This window comes from Ovis aries, chromosome 9 (genome assembly GCF_016772045.2).
Source record: "Ovis aries strain OAR_USU_Benz2616 breed Rambouillet chromosome 9, ARS-UI_Ramb_v3.0, whole genome shotgun sequence".
Classification (NCBI taxonomy): domain Eukaryota; kingdom Metazoa; phylum Chordata; class Mammalia; order Artiodactyla; family Bovidae; genus Ovis; species Ovis aries.
The window spans coordinates 29,888,779-29,904,133 of NC_056062.1; the positions used below are offsets into that span (position 1 = coordinate 29,888,779).

General features: G+C 50.6%; 1 protein-coding gene across 8 annotated transcripts in view; it reads right to left on the reverse strand.

Moving 5' to 3' along the window:
- ZHX2 (zinc fingers and homeoboxes 2) overlaps positions 1 to 15,355 on the reverse strand; it is a 179,120-nt gene that overhangs the window by 83,838 nt on the left and 79,927 nt on the right. For 5 of the 8 annotated variants that reach the window (XM_027972931.3, XM_027972932.3, XM_042254167.2 and 2 more), the window contains one exon: positions 11,808 to 11,876. The exons of 1 other annotated variant lie outside the window; for it this stretch is intronic. The gene's annotated coding sequence lies outside the window, so the exon portion shown is untranslated. Of the gene's footprint in view, positions 1 to 11,807; positions 11,877 to 12,027; positions 12,474 to 15,355 lie in introns of those variants that run through there. 2 more of the 8 variants (XM_042254168.2, XM_060393696.1) reach the window with 1 other exon arrangement.

The following is a 15,355-nucleotide window of genomic DNA, read 5'->3' on the forward strand; positions in this document are numbered from 1 at the left end:
CTCAATAAACCCTGGCCACCGCCACCTCTGCTGTTACTACCAACACTACCGCTGCCACAGTGGCTATGAGAGGATCTGCTTCCCGACCGAAGGGCTCACAGCCTAAAGGTCTAAAGGGGCCCCGAGCAGCCAGTGCAGACCAGGACTGCGTGGCTCGCCAACCCTTGTGCTTTCTGAGGTCAGCAAACTTTTCCTGGAAAGGGACAAAGAGTAAATATTTTAGGCCTGGTAGGTCACATGCAGTCTCCGTCACATTTTTTTTTTTTAAACAATTCTTTAAAAATGTAAAGCCATTCTTAGCTCATAGGCTGCTCAGAGAGAGTCCTGGTTGGCTCGTCCCTGCCATGCTGCCTTACGGGGAAGTACAGGAAAAAAGGAAAGTACAGGCAGATGTAGACATGGGATTTTCTCTCCCCACTAAAAGTAGGTGGAAACTACGTGCAGAAAAGGAAAACTGGGGTCCAGGAATTTGTCTTAGTTTAAAAAAACAAAAATAAAACCAACCACCCGTTCACTGTAGTCTTGCAATGCTCCTTTCATTGCCCAGGACAGGAAGGCAGAGCGAAGCAGAGAGAGCTGGCCAAGTTCACATCACTAGTAATGGACAGAACTGGGACATAAACCCAGGGGGTCTGGCACCAGACAACCTCCCCACCACCTCACCTACCTTGACTACTGTAGGAAAGTTCTCTATTTTCCATTATTCTAAGACTCCCAACATCCTCCATGAGTTGACTTCCTGGTGAAGAGCTGGACTTTGGGGTCTTAGTCCAGCCTCAACTCTATGGTTACTGCATCCATGACCTTGGAAATGAGTAACTTTTCAGAGGCTCAGTTTCCTCCATGGTAAGATGGAGAGACCTGCTATAACCCCTCTCTGGGGATTTATGAGGATGAAATGAATTAAAGGCATGACTTGCCTCTTGAGAAATCTGTATGCAGGTCAGGAAGCAACAGTTAGAACTGGACATGGAACAACAGACTGGTTCCAAATAGGAAAAGGAGTACGTCAAGGCTGTATATTGTCACCCTGCTTATTTAACTTCTACGCAGATTACATCATGAGAAAACGCTGGACTGGAAGAAACACAAGCTGGAATCAAGATTGCCGGGAGATATATCAATAACCTCAGACACGCAGATGACACCACCCTTATGGCAGAAAGTGAAGAGGAACTAAAAAGCCTCTTGATGAAAGTGAAAGAGGAGAGTGAAAAACTTGGCTTAAAGCTCAACATTCAGAAAACGAAGATCATGGCATCCAGTCCCATCACTTCATGGGAAATAGATGGGGAAACAGTGGACACAGTGTCAGACTTTATTTTTTTGGGCTCCAAAATCACTGCAGATGGTGACTGCAGCCATGAAATTAAAAGACGCTTACTCCTTAGAAGAAAAGTTATGACCAACCTAGATAGCACATTCAAAAGCAGAGACATTACTTTGCCGACTAAGGTCTGTCTAGTCAAGGCTATGGTTTTTCCTGTGGTCATGTATGGATGTGAAAGTTGGACTGTAAAGAAGGCTGAGCACCAAAGAATTGATGCTTTTGAACTGTGGTGTTGGAGAAGACTCTTGAGAGTTCCTTGGACTGCAAGGAGATCCAACCAGTCCATTCTGAAGGAGATCAACCCTGGGATTTCTTTGGAAGGAATGATGCTAAAGCTGAAACTCTAGTACTTTGGCCACCTCATGCGAAGAGTTGACTCATTGGAAAAGACTCTGATGCTGGGAGGGATTGGGGGCAGGAGGAGAAGGAGACAACAGAGGATGAGATGGCTGGATGGCATCACTGACTCGATGGACGTGAGTCTGAGTAAACTCCGGGAGTTGGTGATAGACAGGGAGGCCTGGCATGCTGCAATTCATGGGGTCTCAAAGAGTCGGACACGACTGAGCAACTGAACTGAGCTGAACTGAATGGACTTCTTGGGCTTCCCAGGTGGCTCAGTGGTAAAAAAAAAAAAAAACAAAACAAAAAACAACTGCCTGCCAATGCAGATTCCTGGGTCCAACCCTGGGTTGGGAAGATCCCTGGAGAAAGAAATGGCCACCCACTCCAGTATTCCTACCTGGGAAATCCCATGGACAGAGGAGCCCGGTGGGCTATAGTCCACGGGTTGCAAGAGAATCAGACATGGTTTAGTGACTAAACTAAAACAATAAGGGACTTCTTAACTAAGTGTTGGATCAAGGTTAGAACTGATGATGGTAACAATCACTGAGGCAGGCAGAATAATAGCCCCCAAAGATGCCCTTGCCCTGAATCTTGGAACCCGTGAATATGTTACCTTAAACGTCAAAGAGGACGTAAGGTAGCGGATGGAATTAAGACTGAGAATCAGCTGACCTCAGAATAGATGATGCTGAGTTATCTGTGTAGGCACGAGGTAATCACAAGAGTTAAGTCAGAGATGGGATGGAGAAGCAGAAGAGCTAGCGCCAGAGAGACGCGCCATGAGAAGACTGGCCACTCCTGGCCTGCAGGCGGAAGGGGCTGCAAGCTACGGAATTCAGGAAGCTCCCAGAAGCTGGAAGTGCAAGGAAACAGGTTTTCCCTTCGAGTCTCCAGATAGTAAGGCAATCTGCTGGCACCTTGATTTTAGCTCACGGAGATGCGTTTCACACTTCTGACCTCCTAAACTGTAAAATAATAAACGTGTGTGATTGAAGCCACTAAGGAGTGTGTTGCAGCAGCAATAGGGAAAGGAAATGAACCATTTTCCTACACATGAGAGGCCTCCAAAGTTGGGAGGGCCACCAGAAGCGAGGATGGCATCCCACACAGGCTGGGGGAGGCAGGGCCTCCTTGGCACATTCCCTCTACTGGGGCTCAGCCAGCCCCCCTCGGCTTAGGGATGGACATGTGGCCTGACCTTCTCAAGGCCGGAGTATTTGCTAGAATGACAATGACAGACGCAAGGCCCTCTTTCTGTGGGGGCTGCTGAGAGAAGGGGCTGTGGGTCGATGGGTGAAACGTACTCACATAGAAGCAAGCCGGGGGAGGAGATGGAGCAAAAAACCACACACCGCCGACACTGTTTAGCTCCAGCTGGGCTCAAAGCCAGACCAGCTCAGACTTTTCAATTATACGGGCTGCTTTTCTCTTTTGCACTTGCGTCAATATGAATTAGATCTCTATTTTGTAACTAAAAGTCTGACTAATAGAATCCAATATCCACTTCAGTACCGTTTCCTACTCGTTTCAGGTGCCGCCCCTTCCTTGGCTGACACTTTGGGCTCTGGAGAACGTGGAGTGGAGTTTAGGGCTGGGCACCTAGGGTGAAGATTTAGGTGGACGGTGCGGGGGAGGGTGGGCTGCCATTTCTCACTTCTCTCCTCACCACTCCTGTTTAGCTCAGAGACGTTGAGTCTACTGCTATAATGGAGGGAGTAAAGAACCCTCGTGCGGGCCTGCTAAGTTGCTTCAGTTGGGTCTGACTCTTTGTGACCCCATGGACTGTAGCCTGCCAGGCTCCTCAACCATGGGATTCTCTAGGCAAGAATACTGGAGCTGGTTGCCATGCCCTCCTCCAGGGGATCTTCCCAGCCCAGGGATCGAATCTGTCTCTTAAGTCTCCTGCTTTGGCAGTGGGTTCTTTACCACTAGCGTCACTGGGAAGCCCCCAAAGACCCCTCAACCCACTACCGAATGGGAGTGTGGTTTGAACTTGCACCTGGATCTGCAGACGAACCAACTGCCTATGGTGGAGTCTTCACATCTAATCCATTAGGGTTGAGTGGCTTTCATGTTGATGTTATGTGGGACACTTGTGACTTGGTTCCCCGATTGAGCTGTTTCTTCTGGTTTTGCCTCTTACATGTTGACCACGTTCCAGGGTTCTGTCCTCTGGCTCTGAGCTGTCCCCAGGAGTGTGCAGTCCCCCACGGCCTCTCCATCTCCTCCATCAGCTGCCTGTCCATCCTAGTTCCATTCCAATAGGCCTGAGGGATGTGGCGTATGCCTTTGGGTAATGGTGACGCTGGCCCATATTGATTTTTCATAGGGCAGCAAGGGTGGGGTGGGGGCTAAACTGCAGTTGGGGAAGGTGATATTTGAAAAATACTTAGGTCAAGGACTTTCCTGGTGATCCAGTGGCTAAGACTCCATGCTCCCAATGCAGGAGGCCTGGATTCAATCCCTGGTTGGGGAACTAGATCCCACATGCTGCAACTAAGAGTTTGTATGCCACAACTACAGTTCCTACTGGCTGCAACTAAAACCCTGCACAGCCAAAGAAACAAGTGAAAATAACATGAAAAGAAAAGCACCTAGGCCATGTTCATCTGTTCCTCCCCCAAGAACACACTGGCCAGGCTGATAAGATAATCACTGACCTATGTACGTGTGACTCTTAAATTAATCCATCCCAACCCGAGCTTGCTTCTGGGTTCCAAGCTCATGGTGCACGTTTCCACTAGGATGATGATACGAACACTAATCCTAGGATCACTATCAGTACTAATACTAATGTTAATTCAAGGGCATGTTTATTGAGCAATCTGTCTGTGCCAGGCATAGTCCTTAACACTTTACATGTACTGATCAAAGCAGCTCTCTTGGGCAGCTAATAATTGCATGATCCCCATTATACAGATGAAGAAACTGAGGCTCAGGAACGTTATAAACCACTTAGGATTTGAATGCAAGCCATTTGGACTCCCGAGATTACCTGTTCAACCAGACCCTGGGCGTCCCACAGGTGTGCCCAGTGCTATGTTCCCAGCACCTTCTGCCACATCCACTTCTTTTTCTGTTTGCTCCCTGGTTAACAGGATCATTCTTTTAGATTTCCAAGCTGGGAGTCTGGGGCTTCCTCTTGACCTGTCCTTCCTCACTTTCCATGTTCGAGTCCCAGCAATGCTTTCTCTGAATCGGTACTCCGCAGACCCACCCTTGCTCGCCCCTGCTGTGACTGCCTCAGTTTGGGTGGCCATGTCCTGTCTCCAGGGGTCATCTCTCTGCAGCTGCCTCTGGCTTCCTGACTCGTCTTTGATCTCTTACTTGCAGCCCACCCTCCACACTGTGACCACGTCAGGTTTCTGAACCCAAGGCGGCATCACTTGGTTTAAAAGTCCCAAGACCTGTTTACTACTTCCTGCCAACAGTCCACACCTGAGCACGGCATCCGAGAACGTCTGTGGTTTGACCAAGCCGCACTTGCCCCTCTCAGCTGCCGTGTGCTCCCCGCCAGGCTCTCCCAGCTCCAGCGCCACCAGCCTTCCCGACACCCTCTGCATGTCTCCCTCCCCTCGGCACCTCTGCCCAGGCTGCCCCTCCCTCAGGGTCCAGGTGAAAGCCTCCCTGAACCCACAGGCAGAATGAGGGACTTCATTTCTGCGGGAAGGAAGCTGACCGTCTTGTTGTCAGTCGGGCGATCACACAACAGACTGACTTCTGCATGTAGTTACCTACTGGTTTTGTTTTACTAACACTTTTACCCAGTGCCAGGCATTGTTCTATGCATGTTTCATAAACTCTGCAGTCGTCATCGCTACCCTACCTGGTGGCCCATTTTACAGATGAGGAAACTGAGGCACAGAGAAGTTAAATAACTTGGTCAAGATCACAGGCTAGCAGAGGTACAAGTTGGGATTCTAACCAAGCCAATCTGGCACCAGAGTGTGTGGTCTTAAGCGCTCTGCAGTGCCGCCTCACCAGTATAATCTGTGGGAGCCCAGAGAGGGGACACAGGCCTCAGGGGGACGCTGTAGCACCTGCTGAGTCTGGAGTGATGTGCCTGGCCAGGCCTCTAGAGACAAGGCTACGATCTTTAACCCTAAGGTCCTGCCTGGTCCACAGCGCCCTCAGCTCCATCTAAAGGAGTATCTAGGAGTCTGAGGCCAGACAAGGATGAAGGGAGGGGATGGAGGACAGGGTCCCCACAGCAGGGAGTGGAGCCTCAGTGGAAAGAACGGAAGGGCAGGCTGGGCCCCACTCCCTGCTTCCCTGCCTGTGGGACAGTAGGGTGACCACTGGCTATGCCTTCTCTGTGGGTGGGACAGCTCTTCAGGTGGCAGGGAAGCTGTTCTGTGATAGGCCCCAGAGAAAGAACCGAAGAGAAGCACGATGCTATCCGGCCCAGACCAGGCCAGGGGCTGGAAAAGACTGGGGACTGACGCTCAGCATGGCCAGAGTAACAGGTGTGCACCTGCCTGCTGCCCCCTTAGAACTCAGCTCTGGGCTAGCCACCCCGGGGTCCTAATGGGCTCACTTGGGAGTCCAGGCCTTCCCCACCCCGACCATGGCTTCTGTGATCAGAGGCACTGCCCCTCCAGCTGTGCGTGGGTTCCAATCCCCCCTTCATATGGATTTAACTGGTCTTGCTTTTTTTTTAAAAGTATAAACTGAATCTTTCTCTTGAAGAATCTCAGAAACTAAGGCTGAAAGAGGAGTTCCAGTTCCAACTTCTTCCCCATTTTGAGCAAATAAAGCCCATCCTTTAGATGCGCTCCCACTCAAATTCAGTGGGTTCCAACTTGCTCTTCTCCCCCCTTGGCTATCCGGACTCTCCCTATAGTGGGTGAATTCGGGGGGTGATGCTTGCTGAGCTGAGGGGAAGACACGGTCTAGTCACAATGGGCTTCAGTCCCTTCTAGAGACACTTGTTACCAAGGGATTCCTATGCATGCCTGTCAGACCCTTGGGGCATCAGCTACTCCCTGTGGAAGACTGAGTAGAGTAACTCAAGTTGAAGGTTTACATGGACCGCTCCTAGGGGAGAATCATCAGCAACAACAAAAAAAGCCTCTGAAAAACTAACAGGAGTCATTTGAGAAGTTATGGTATCATTAAGACAATCTTTAACCTCATTTTTCTCAAATGCATGACAAGGAGAGAGCTCTGCTTTCAGGTAATTATGGAGGTAGAGTTTGGGGTGGTGGGGGGGGAGAGAAATAGCATCTTTTGACCATAGTTTGTGAGCAAGATCTTTAGTTGGGTCTCTTCCACATTTTATCTCAATTACCCTCCTGCAGAGCCCTGTGAGGTATATTAATTCCCCATTTTACAGATCAGGAAACTCAGAGGAAATGCAGTTCTGAACCACTTGGTCTCATCTTCTGCATATAATTCTGGAAAAATAGCTTTTTCCCAGCTAGTACAGTGACACCTCTCTAATTCAGATCCCCTGGCAATTTGAAACAGGAGCAAAACTGCCCATGGAATGATTTTCTACTTCAAAAAAGCCCTGCTTCATTGAGTTTCATTGGTATTGATCTAAAGCTCATAGAGTGAGTGCCCCAGAAGTGTTACAAGTGAGGTGTGCTCAGCCATATGTTCAGACCTGCAAGCACAGACCACCACCACCCTGGCCTCTGCCCTGTCAGCTAGCTGGGCTGAGCTGACTCTGCAAACTGAAGGGTAATAAAGCTCACCTGCATGCAATAGGCACCCTCAGATGATGACTTTTTCAGTCACTTGGGCTGGACCTAAAGTGGTCCAGATTAATGAGGTTTTGCTGTGCTTTGCCCCCCTGATGTAACACCACGATGTGTAGAAGCAGTCAGGGGCGTTTGGAAATCTTTTTTTCTCAAATGCTAAAAGGTGGCACGTGGGCTACGTCCTCCTTACTGCTCCCCAGCAGACATCACTAATCCATTGTAGCACCCTCTTTCCTGGGTATGCCTCAGAGTCCTTCTCCATGCAGTGCCCTTGGCAGCCATGACCAATTGATCAGAATTGGCAGGAGATGAGATCTACTTGTCACCCCTGACCTAGCCCAGTCACCTCATCTGAAAAGAGGTAGAACAGAAGCTAAGAGAGGCCAATGGCTGATAGAACCAGGAATCGGGACCTCCTTTCTCTGATGCTTTGTCTTTGAAGCTGCCCCCTGCCTCATCCCTGTTCCCTTCCCATTAAAGGTAGGATTGAAGCTGGGGTCACTTGGCAGATGTTAGGGGGTGCACAGGGAGGAAACAGGCATGAGTGACAGTTTTTAGGACCCTGTAGGTACAGGGGCTGTGCTTATGCCGTTAACAATTTTGGTTTAAACTACCAAAGCAGAGACATCACTTTGCTGACAAAGGTCCATATAATCAAAGTCAAAGCTATGGTTGTTTCCAGTAGTCATGTACAGATATGAGAGTTGGACCATAAAGAAGGTTGAGAAGAATTGATGTTTTTGAATTGTGGTGCTGGAGAAGACTCTTGAAAGTCCCTTGGACAGCAAGGAGATCAAATCAGTCAATCCTAAAGGAAATCGACCCTGAATATTCATTGAAAGGACTGATGCTGAAGCTCCAATACTTTGTCCACCTGAGGCAAAGAGCAGACTCATTGGAAAAGACCCTGAGGCTGGGAAAGGCTGAGGGCAAGAGGAGAAGGGGGCAACAAAGGATAAGATGGATGGCATCACTGACTCAACGGACATGGAGCAAACTCCAGGAGATAGTGAAGGACAGGGAAGCCTGGCATGCTGCAGTCCATGGGGTCACAAAGAGTCAGACACGACTTAGCATCTGAACAACCACCATCTTATTATCCAGCTAGGATCACAGGGTGATGAAGCAGGAGAGAAAAAAGGTAGGTCCCCAAGTAAGCCCATTCCAGAGTTCCATGTCCACCACTAATACAAGAAAGGTGACCCTGACAAATTTTCAGGCAAGTGCCATTTTTATTTGAAATATGCTTCAAATCCTAGGATGGTGGATGATGCCTTCTGCATAGTGAAGCATCGCTTGAACAATCTATCTTCCAGTTGAGGAGATAGCCAAGGCTCTCTGGAGAACAGCTGGGAAATCAATGCTCATTGACTGTGAGGCTCCAGATGACGCTGCTGCTGCTAAGTCGCTTCAGTTGTGTCCGATTCTGTGCGACCCCATAGACGGCAGCCCATTGGGCTCCCCGTCCCTGGGGTTCTCCAGGCCAAGAATACTGGAGTGGGTTGCCATTTCCTTCTCCCATGTATGAAAATGAAAAGTGAAAGTGAAGTAGCTCATAGCTCAGTCGTGCCTGACTCTTAGTGACCCCTTGGACTGCAGCCCACCAGGCTCCTCCGTCCATGGGATTTTCCAGGCAAGAATACTGGAGTGGGTTGCCATTTCCTTCTCCAATGTATGAAAATGAAAAGTGAAAGTGAAGTAGCTCAGTCATGCCCGACTCTTAGCGACCCCTTGGACTGCAGCCCACCAGGCTCCTCCATCCATGGGATTTTCCAGGCAAGAGTACTGGACTGGGGTGCCACTGCCTTCTCTGCCAGATGATGCTACCCAAGTGCAAGTTTTAAATGATTTCCCATTGGTACCAGCAGACTCTCTCTTGTACCTGAGCATTTCACTTCCGCAAGGGAAGGTGGCTCACGTTGGGCTTTACTGGGAAAAGGAGAGGTCCTGAGAAGTCCACCCACTCTCCGTGAGGCCCCCCTAGCAGGTAATAAAGAGCTGAGTGGCCTCTGCCTTTGGACCGGTGCCAGGATCACCGGAGAGCGAGCAGGAAAGATGGTGCTTCCCTGGACCGCCCTCTCGCTGCATCTCCGCTGTAGAGTGAGCCTGGGGGGAGTGATGCTTCTCGCACCCCCTCCCTGCAACTAAGCCAGGGCTTCTGACTCCTGGCCCAGTGCTCTGTCTTCTTGCCTATGCTGCTATTTAGTGTCCCAACACTAAACCTTAATCGGGATCACATCCTACTTCCAGAACAAGAATAAGAGCTAATATTTATTGGGCATTAACAGTATACTGGCAGGGGACCAAGCAGCTTTGCATGAATCAGTTTATTGACTCCTCCCAGCAGCCCTCTTATGTAGTAGGTACTGCATGGTGCCCATTTTGCAGATGGGAAGACTGAGGCATAGACAGATTGGCAACTTCTATCTATGAGACCCCATGGCTAGTGGAAGAAACAGGATTTGAACCTGAGCTGTCTGATCTTAACCACAGACACAGCCTCTGGAACTCTCTCTTTATCACTTTCCCTATAATCATTAAACAGTCACTTCCTGAGCACATATCTCAGGTCCTTTGAATCAAGGACACAGTCTCTGTCCTCAAAGCCCAACTTGTGCCTCAAGACTTGCAAGGAAGCACCAAGTTACAGCTCAAGCTGCTGTTCAGCCCCCTCCCCTTCCTCTCCCACCCCCCTGCTACACAACACTCAGAACACAGCTAACACACAGCTTCTGTATAGGGACTGTCAAACTCGATTCTCATCCAGGCCGTCAGTTTCTTGAAAAAGAACCGCATCTCTGGCCTCCCACAGCGCCCTGCCCTCGGTGCACATTTACTGCGGCAGCTGACCCAGGCCCAGGGGAAAGAAGACCCGGTGACAAAGCACAAAGGAGGCCCCTGTGTTCCTTACTCAGACCTCCAGACCCTCGTCCTTGTGATAGGTGTCTTTCCTGGGCAATTTCTCCACCCGCGGCGTCTAGGGTGCGATTCTTTTCACGCTTGTCGGGCCAGGTTTTGGTCACTGGCCGATGTGGTGCAGGAGGACCCCAGCTCCCTTGGGGAAGCCATGCTCACTGTCCTCTCACAGCCTGGGGACTTGGGGGAACCCAGCACAGCATTCCCAACAGGCCTTTCCTTCTGGTCTGTGTGGTCTGGATCCTGGGCAAGTCTTGATGGCATGATGCGCTGGCAACTCTTTTCTTTGGTGGTCCTGTGACAGGAGTGAGCTCTCCTCTGATCAGAGTCCCCATCACGCCTGGTGAGTTGCCCACTCTTCACACAGATCAGGTGTTTGGGGCCACACGTGTGACATGTGGCGAGCTCAGGTACACCTGGCCCATGGACAATAGGTCTGGGGAGAGACCGTCTCATCCAGCAACTTCAGGCTGTTTTAAAGCAGGACATGTGTTTGTGCACTAAATCACTTCAGTCGTGTCTGACTCTTTGTGACCCCATGGACTGTAGCCCGCCAGGCTCCTCTGTCCATAGCGTTCTCCAGGCAAGAATACTGGAGTGGGTTGCTGGGCCCTCCTCCAGGGAATCTTCCTGACCCTCCTACATCTCCTAAATTGGCGGGTGGGGTCTTTACCACTTGCACCACCTGGGAGGCCCTTAAAGCAGGAGCCTGCCCCATAAAACAGACAGTGCTGAGGGGATGCACGTGAGAGCTTACACAGTCCTGCTGTTCATTCTCCCTGAACCTCCCCCTCATCCTCCTGCCCCCCAGGATTCTCGGTCATCACGGAACAGTTTGTAAAACACTGCCCTGTCAGAACCCCTCCCCACTTCAACATTTCCCATCCACGCTTCTCCAACCTGTGCTTGGATTCTGCCAATGACAGGGAACTCACTACTTCTAACGGACATAGATTTTTACCATTGCCGACCTCTTGTTAGGAATTTCTCCTTAGGCTGAGTCACTAGCTGCCCGCCTGCCTCTTGCCAGCGACAGCCATTCAAAGGAGCAAAGGTGGCTTTCTCGTCTCCATTTACTCATGTCTCCTCGGGGCTATGGTTTGCAAACTGGTGTGAACCGCAGAGTTCCCTCTGTGTTGTAAGAATGCGTCCCTAACCCTGGTTACAAGGTTCGTGAGAATGATCCCCAGCCCATGCCCTCCGGAGGGTAAGCGTGAGATGCTAGCATCTGAGCAGAGAGAGGTCAGCACAGCCAACTGCAGGCTCCAGTCTGCGTCTAGGGAGGGGTGGACAGGACCCAGCGATTTCTCAGGGACACACAGTTGGGTTCTCTGCACTGCGCTGTTTCCAGGTGCGTCTCGACAAAAACAATTTCAGAGGTGCAAAAGTTCAGCTGCCCCCTGGACGGGCTTCGGACCCCGCTTCCCCTGCCCGACTCCCTTCCATCTCCCTTCCCTTCCTGAAATCCAGTGGAGGCCTCGACCTTCGCCAAATACACGGTCACTCACCAGTTCCCGTGTTGCTTACATCCTGGGAATCTTTTTACTTTGACTTCAGAGCAGTCAGTGCGTCAAGACCTACAGAGAAGAAATAATCAATATTAAAAGCAGAGCAAGGCAAATGGGGGTATCAACTCCCATTTCTAGAAGGTCTGAGGCCCTGGGATCCTGGGATGGAGATGGGGAGGAGAAAGGAAATGGTTAAGGCCCAGCCACTCGTTAAACTGACCTCAAGAATCTCGGGGCTTTGTGATGATGCTGAGAAGGAGAAAAAAAAAAAAAAAGACCCTCACACTCTGGGTGAGTCAGCAGCTTTCTGAGAAGCAGGCCTTTTAGGAGAGTGAAACTAAAAGCAAGATGTGCTGGGTGGGGCTGGGGAGGCGTCTCCTGAACCCCACTCCGAGTTGCCTCCAGTCCCTGGTGTCGGTTCCTTGGCAGCAACAGAGGTTCACAGTTGGTGAGGGTGGAGAAGGAAAGCTTTGCCTACAGGCCTCAAGTCCAAAAGATACGGCAGTCCTGAAAAGAAAAGCCCTCGATGTGGATTTCCGCCCTGGGAGACTCCTGCTGGGCAAGCCCTGTGTGCTTTGAAAATTCCTCAGGAGAGCGAAGCCGGAGAAGCAGGCGAGCGCCCAGCTCAGAGGATGCGTTCGTTCCCAGCGTGGCAAGTCGAGGCCTGAGCTCTAGAGGCTTCTGCAGCCGGCTGAGGCCCACCTGCAGCGCACACGTGTGCGTGGCGAGCCTGCCTATGAGCCGCGGCTGGGACCACGCTTCTCGCTCCCCATGCCCTGCCTGCCTTTACAGCCAAGCTTGTTTTTTCTTGTTGCGCTTGGAATTCTGAGGGGAGCAGAGGATTCTCTATTCATCTCTCCCTGTTCTCAAAGGGGCACCCTTTGAGGAAAAAAAATCTTTATGGCCATACAACTAAGTGTAATCACTATGGCAGGGACTTCAAACATGGATCCATATGTCAGAGGTGAAACTGCATCACCTGGGAGCTTGTTGGAAGGGCTGATTCTCAGGACCCAAAGCAACAAAGCCTGCTTTTTAACAAGCTCCTCAGGTGATTCCCAGGCACATTAAAGTCTGCAAAGCATGCATTTCTAATCCCCTTCATCAGGGAAGGAAGGAAGGAAGTCAGGAAGTCATAGCCCATTCCCCAGGGAAAGAGACAGGTTCAAGAAACCACAACTTGGCTATCAGGATTTTAATGATGCTGAGTGGTAAAGCTCATCCAAATCTGAGTTCACGTGATTCCGGAATCAAGTGTTCCTTTCCTCTGTGCTATTCGGGGAAGCAAAATGAGAGGGTGATGGGACAGGCGGGCCTGGCTTGGTGGGAGGGGCTGGGGGCAGAGCAGTGGGCCAGGGATCGGCTGATGACTTCAGGCCTGGAGACAGAGGCTGATGGGTGAGCGCTCAGTGAGGGAGGCATCGGTAGGGAGGGAGGCCGGGGTCCCCTCCTCCTCACTGTCGTCAGAGGTCAGCAACATTTCCCAAAGGTCATCCCAACTTCTGCATTGAATCCCAGTGATTAATTTATTCTGATCCCAATGTAGCTGGATTTGCCCTCTGCCCTTAGAACTGAGCATCCGACAGGAGAAGGCACCCTAGGAGGCAAGCTGACCTGAGTAGCCCAGCACTGATCGGCAGGAAGGACAATACTCTGTAAAGCTCCTTACAGTTTAGAAAGAACTTTCCATCCACTAGGAGCTCATCTGCTCCTTCAAAGGACTCGGGGATGTCACTGGTGCTATTCTGCAGTTGAGGAAACTGAGGCACAGAGAGGTTAAGTGATTTTCCTGAGGTCACACAGCTTTCGGGCAGGATGGGGTTGAGGTCCTCTGAATCCAAGTGCAGAGGTGTGAGCGCAGCTGCTTCTGATGGGGAAAGCGATCACATCACGGGTTTATGGTACCCTTCATTAGTGTCTAGGGGTTCCCTGATAGCTCAGTTGGTAAAGAATTCGCCTGCAATACAGGAGACCCTAGTTCGATTCCTGTGTTGGGAAGATATGCTGGAGAAGAAATAGGCTACCCACTCCAATATTCTTGGGCTTCCCTTGTGGCTCAGCTGGTAAAGAATCCACCTGCAGTGTGGGAGACCTGGGTTCGATCCCTGAGTTGGGAAGATGCCCTAGAGAAGGGAAAGGCTACCCACTGCAATATTCTGGCCTGGAGAATTCCATGGAGTATATAGTCCATGGGGTCTCAAAGAGTCAGACACGACAGAACAACTTTCACTTTCATCAGTGTCTAGGGGGCTTCCCTGGTGGCTCGGATAAAGAATCTGGCTGCAATGTAGGAGACCCGGGTTCGATCCCTGGGTTGGGGAGATTCCCTGGAGATGGGAATGGCAACCACTCCAGTATTCTTGCCTGGAGAATTCTGTGGACAGAGGAGCCTGGCGGGCCACAGTCCATGGGGTCACAAAGAGTCGGACGCGACTGAGCGACTAACACTTTCACTTGGATTAGTGTGCCCCAGCTCCATCTTGCCTTACTCTCTGCTCACAGAATGGGTTTACTTATCAGACTCGTGGACCAAGAAGAGAACAGTCCACAACCTCAGAGGGTGTGTGACTGGTAGGATGCCAGCAGGCATCCTTGGTGTATCAGTCATGTCTTCCGTTACGGAATGTTTGTTCTGCTGTGTTTCCACAAGGAGGTTCAGTGCACACAAGGCATACAGGCAACTGACGTCAACAAAGCCTGGACATCGCACTGGCTCAAAGGCAACTGTTCCTGGCATGTTAATACTTTGCACCACCAAGTGAGGGTGGCTGGATGCAAGGGACACACCGCTGAGCAGAGCAAGCCACAGGGCTCCGCCCTCCCAGCTCCTCCTCGGGGCTCCGGTGGTCCCGTGCTCTGTCTGAGGTGCTCGTGTGGCTCGGTTTGCCCTGGTCTTTGTGCCCAGGCTGGGGGCTCAGGAGACCACCCATCCTGGCCACACTCCAGCAGGGCCTGGAAGTGCTCTGCCCCAGGAACTTGGGATGAAGACATCTGCCTGCTTCTGCGTCTACACCCAGCAGCCTCAACCCTTCGCTAGCCCCCTCCATCAAGTTCCACCTCCCCTTTAAAACAGTATTGATTGGCCTATAGTCACTCAGGCCCTATAGTTATTGTATTTATTCTAATCCAGAACTGACACCCTTTGAACTGGACTGGTATCGTCACTCGGACTGTGCTTCATTACAGAGTCGTGTGAATTGTGAATACTCTGCTTCAGGCCAATTGTCCCCCAAATGCTGTGATTTTTGAATTTATCAGAATGCAGGGTTTTATCGGCACACATGTAGCATTTTAGAGCAGCAATGCCTGCATAATAGAAGTTATATTTTAGGTACTAATATCTGTGTATAACAACATGTAGTATGTATGTTGTAGTTCAGTTGCTCAGTCATGTACGACGCTTTGCGACCCCTTGGACTGCAATAGTTATTAAATATTACCATGTTAAGACCCTGATGCTAGGAAAGATTGAAGGCAAAAGGAAAAGGGGGCAGCAGAGGATGGGATGGTTAGATAGCATCACCAGCTCAATGGACATTAGTCTGAGC